We start from the raw sequence: 6,003 nt of genomic DNA, 5'->3' as shown, positions 1-6,003 counted from the left end.
TGTATTCAAGTGTATATTGTTAGCATTTGATTTGATCTGTTTCAGTCACCTCTGACCCCAGGGGGCGGCACCTTTTTTACAATTTCCTGCCAAACAGATACTTTGGCATATATATAAAGGACCCTCTGCCTATGATACACTATGTCTCTCCTACTTGACAAAGGGGCAATTTATGCCTCGAAACGCGTTGTTTATGAGACCATTAAAATTCATCGTTTTACTTCATTAAACCTGAAGCCGTGAAGCGCGGTCATTCTGGCTCCTGTGGTCCCCGCCTACCCCGAGGATCCGACACTTCATCTACCATTCTCCATTCCCTGATCTCCTGGCTTGGGATCTTGGCATCTACCCTTGGAGCCTGGCTGCTACGGCTACTACCTCTCTCTTCACTGATACAGGTGTTCTTAGCACAACACCATCAGGTGAGCAGTTTTATTATCAGCTTGTTCGACCTACAATCTGTTGTTTACGTTATCACCCTATGGCGCCCTTTCCACTTTTTTAGCCCGTATCCAAAAAGGGGTCATAATTGTGCCAGATGTGTGAGGTGTAAGTCCAGGCTGTACTATACAGTAAGGCACGGACAGATGGTGCTCACACTGGGCGGTCGGGTGTCCAGTGAGTTCCATGCATAAGCTCTTTTAGGATTATACCCGGCCACCCAACATGCACAGCGTCTCCAGCATGGGAATGAGCTAGAGAGCAGCCTGCCCCATCTGTGTACTGTGGTTCCCAAGAGGCTCAGCCTCTGCTTTACCTCTACTGTGGTGTGTACCCGACCGGTCACGTGTTAGATGGTACTGTGTGACGCCACTTCTGTGGTGGTTGGTCGGTGAAGTATAGCTCAGCCAGATGGTAGGTTGTTGTGACGCCAGTGCTAACTTAGCACACAGGTATGGAGGCACACCTGCTTTTAGTTCTTTGTGGCTGGCTATACCCTTCCCCTATGGTTGGTAACCTGCCGGGTGGTGATGGGTCCTTGGGCACTTATCACGGTGGTCCAGAGTGAACATGTGACACCCCCGGACTGTTGGTACCGCCACCCACAGAAAGGGGAGTTGACCCAAGGATGCTGTAGGTGCTGTGTAGGTGCTTGTGCAATAACCACTGAGTCCCAGTATAATAAACAAACTCTACTTTACTGAAGAAACACTTTAGCATACAAGCAGACAATAGACTTTTGACTTGACTGGACTAGATCTGCGCTGAGAACTGTAGAGGTAGAATAGCAGTTGAGAGTCCCAACCCAATGCAGTACTGTGCTCTGCCAGAACTTTAGAAGTAGAATACTTGAGATTACTTGAAAGAAAAGGAATACTTGTGCCCGTGTTTCGACCTTTGTCGCTATACCACCTTTTGCCTTGCAGTGTCGGGTGTTGTCCTGACAAGGTGACACAAGCCCCAGTCCTTGTTACCTGAATTGAGCAAGGTGTCCAAAGTTATCTGGTTTTACCTGCGCTGTGTGATAGAGTACGTAGGCTCTTAGCTGCTTTGCTCTAACCCGATCAGCTCTTTAGGATACTGTCCTGCACTGTGTTCAAGTTGTTCATGGCGTGGGTTGGGGTGATTCCTGACTTGTCCTCTCTATTGGTGTTTAGCACTTCATTATAGGTAGAAGTGTTGCTTTGAAGAAAAGAGTCTGTGTTCCCATGAGCGTCCGTCTACTAACATACTCCAGACTAGACTATCTCGGACTGACTACATGTGAGACTACACTTCCTCTCCCCATGTGACAACTTCCTACAGGATGTGTAAAAGCTCCTGTGAGTGGTGGAGAAGAGAGTGCGAAGAGAAAGGAGGATAGAGATAGGTGAAAAAAGAGAATAGCTCTCATTGGTGTGCAGATCATAAACAAACAATAACCTTTTGTTCACTATAGCTGTGCAATGTACAGACATAAATATACATACTAACAACACCTAGTGGCAATGCGCAGACATGACTTTAATACCACTTGACTTTGAGTTACAGGCTTTTGCGAGGGGTGTTCAAAGTAGCAACACCCGTGGGACATCACACTACAACTTAGAGCCCTATTACACCAAACGATTATCATCTGTACTTGGCTGATTACTGGCCGTTACGGTCGATAATCGTAACATGGTGTTGGCTGATCATGGTCTTTCAACAGGTTGAAAAATCACGATAACTTCAATACTCAGCCCGAACGATCTAAGGATTGATCCTGCCTGTAGAAACGCACATTCCCTCCCTGACTCTTAAAGGGCCAGTATGTGCATCTCAGCCCTTCTTCCCCCAGTCACCTCCCATCACCAGGGACGACAGGCAGCTATATCCTTCAGGTTTCCAGAGTTTTGGGGGCGCATGCATCATTGGGTTTGATTATTTCATTATTTCATTTTTTTACGCTCAGAGGGGACGTGGTTTCATATTAGCTAGTTTGTTAGTGAGATTTATTATGTGGGATTTTTCAGTTTTAGTGCAAAAAATTGTGCAGCAGTACCTCACTGCTACCCTGGCGTAGTTTTTTTTTTTTTTAGCAAAGATGTTTTAGCCAAAAAATTGTGCAAGATTTATCAAGACACTTGCGCCTAATTATTATTTTGGCACAGCAACCATAACATTTTGCAGTCTGTAAAGGTACCGGCTGCTCCGAAAAATTGTGCAGATGAAGCATCTTCCCCTTAGTGTTCCAGAAAGGATATTCCTCACCTGTGTTTCCTCAGCATGAATGACCTTGGCTTGTTTCCTTGACCTTGACCCTGCTGCCTCCTTGCACTGTGTTGTATCTCCTGATCCAGACTACAAATCTGGGCTTTCTACCCTGACTTTTTTGGCTTTCAGCCAAAGACCATGCCGCCATTTAGCGGCTGTAGTGATGTCCGGCCTGTGCCGCATGTCTCAAGTCCTGTCCCATAACAGGAAGAGGCCGGACATGGGGGGACTGGAGCTGCGGGATACAGGCGGCAGCGATGGATGGTAAGTGGATGTTATTGTTTTCTCCCACCTTCCTTCTGATGTAGCCGGGGCCTTGCCAACCCCGGCCGATCGGCATTAGGTGTTTGTGGTTTGCAATCAGATGCTGGGACTTCTGATCCCATAAGTATCCTCCACTTGTGTTTATTCGTTGCCTGCGATAGAGCCTAGTTTACTAGGGTGTCTTGGCCTAGCAATTGTTCCTGCATTTATTTCCTGGCATTTGGACTTTCTGGCTTTGACTTTTGACCTTGACTCTGGACACGTTCTTGTCCTGCCTTGCTAGTGTGTGTTTTGACCCTGATCTAGTGTTTTTTGCCAGTTTGTCTTGTTCCTTGTTTACTTACTTAAGTTAGGGACTGACGCCCAGTTGTCCACTGCTGCTTGGGGCAGTTGAGGAAAGTAGGCCGGGACAGCATGGTGGGTGCCAGCCTCGCCTTCTGAAAGCCGTCACTTATACTCATTGTTTCCACATAATGCAATGTAAAAGCAAACAAAAAGAAAATCAGGTGCTGGATGAAACAGAAAAAAAAACAAAGCTGCACAATTTTGTAATTTTTTTTTTTGTCTTTTTGTGCGTTTTGTTCACAAATTTTGTACAGGGTTTTGATTAGGTAACATTGTAAAACTAGCATGATAGCCCATATTCTGCAGGTCCGAATGGGAAGATGACTAACATGATGGCAGCCAGTGTTACCTGCATATGCGGCTGAGCCCTTAAAGGGGATATTCTTATCTTCTAAAGTTTTAATATTTGAAAAATATTGGAAAAGTAAGGAATTTTGCAAATGGTTTTTTATTGGCAAAATTGCTTACTTTAGCATTGCCACTCTGTGAGAGGTGGCTGGGCTGTGACATGCAAAGAATCTAGTGATGAGAATATTCCTTTAAAGGGGTTCTCCGGCATTAGAAAAACATGTCCGCTTTCTTCGAGAGACAGCATCGCTCCAGGTCAGGTGCGGTTTGCAATTAAGCTCCATTCACCTCAATGGAACCAAGTTGCAAAACCTGCACCCAAACTGGAGACGAGAGCGGTGCGGTCTCTGGAAGAAGGTGGCCATGTTATTCTTATGCTGGAGAACCCCTTTAGGTTTTTCTGCTAGGAAATTGCAGCAGGCTATACATTTTTATTTTTTTTTTATTTTTTATAGTAGTAGTTTTTTCTCAAATAAATTTGAGAAAAAAAACTCTGGGGAAAATAAATCCCATTTATATAAATATTGCCTATTTTTTTCCTTACAATTTCCCTTAAACAGCACCTGTCATTATAAATAACTTTTCACAAACTATCAGGTATGTCAAAAGTTATTAATCACTGCTGAGATCACCCGATGCAATCCGGAGATACAGCTGGGGATAGAGCGCAGCAGCAATGTGATCCACTCCCCGGCAGCTCATTAATTCCAACACTTAGCCTTATAGCCTGTGTAGGGATCTTCCCGGGGGATGGTGTGTTTGGACACAGTTCAGGCAGCAAACTTGGGCTCATAAAACAGCTTTGGGTGTTTATTTGTAGCATAAACAGTCCAGTAACATAAATACAGCAACACCGTGCAGTGAGAATAAACAAAACAAAAAGTCCTGCCCGTCTGGGCGCTTACTAATACAGCAGGTTACCTCTCTGGCACTTCAGTGATCAGTATTGCGGGGTGTGAACAGGCCCCAGCAGCGGCTGTCTTCCCAGCTCTCACCAAACAGCATGCAGGCTGTTCACTCCTGGCTGAGAGAGAGACCTGTACACTGAGCACAGCTTTTGCCTTCTCAGGCTGATTGGGATCAGAGCTCACCTGATCCCAAAACCCACACTGGATCGAGGGGGAGGGAATGGCAAGTCCCACTACCAAAACCTACCTGCCATTCCATGTAAGTCCAGGCCCGGCAATAATAAATAATAGCTCAGCAGCATAACACTGCTGAGCACAGATGCCTCCTGGACTCACCATCTCACACTGTGTATCAACCTGGGTGAGATGTACATCCCCTCGAGCACTTTACCAGTGACATGTCCACATATCCCCCCCCTCTTCTTCAGACCGGAGGGCTGAGCGTATTGTCCCCACAGGCCGTGTACCCTTGATAGGGCGTCAGCATTTGCCTGTAATTTCCCTGGCCGGTGTTCCACAGTGAAATTAAAGTTTTGTAGGGACAGAAACCACCTAGTCACCCTTGCATTCTTCTCCTTGTTTATTTTCATCCATGTTAGGGGGGCATGGTCTGTCACTAACTTAAACCTCCTGCCTAGTAGGTAGTACCTCAGGGATTCTAGGGCCCACTTCACTGCCAGACATTCTCGCTCAACTATGGCGTAGTTTTTCTCGGCCGGGGATAGTTTCCTGCTTAAGTACATCACCGGGTGCTCCTCGCCATTCACGACCTGTGAGAGGACGGCACCTAACCCTGTGTTAGAGGCGTCTGTCTGTACCAAAAACTCTCGCCTAAAGTCAGGGGTAACTAGCACAGGCTGTTGGCACAGGGCAGACTTGAGGCTTTGAAAAGCCTTCTCGGCCTCTGGAGTCCATGTCACCATTGCGGACTTCGCACCCTTTGTCAGGTCAGTTAGTGGGGCTGCAACTGAGGCAAAATTTTGCACAAACCTACGGTAATAGCCCGTAATACCCAGGAAAGCTCTGACCTGTTTCTTTGTGAGGGGTTGAGGCCAATTCTGTATTGCCTCGATTTTATTTAGTTGTGGTTTCACTAACCCCCTCCCAATAATGTAGCCCAAGTATTTGGCCTCTTGCGCCCTCTGGAGGTGTTCCCTTACTAGGGGCATTACAGTGGCTATACGGTCCTGCATTTGTGCTACATGCTCTATAACACTCTTGTATGGGGTGGACTCACTTTCCCATGTCTCTTTCGCTATATCCAATAAACCCCTAGGGTGACGACCATAGACTAATTCGAAGGGAGAGAACCCTGTGGACGCTTGGGGTACTTCCCTAATAGAAAACATCAGATAAGGTAGTAAGTGATCCCAATCACGACCATCCTTTTCCACCACTTTTTTTAACATATGTTTCAGGGTTTTATTAAACCTCTCCACTAACCCGTCTGTCTGTGGGTGAT

This window comes from Dendropsophus ebraccatus, chromosome 13 (genome assembly GCF_027789765.1).
Source record: "Dendropsophus ebraccatus isolate aDenEbr1 chromosome 13, aDenEbr1.pat, whole genome shotgun sequence".
Classification (NCBI taxonomy): Eukaryota; Metazoa; Chordata; class Amphibia; order Anura; family Hylidae; genus Dendropsophus; species Dendropsophus ebraccatus.
The sequence above is the reverse complement of the archived record's forward strand: the minus strand, read 5'-3'. Positions refer to the sequence as shown.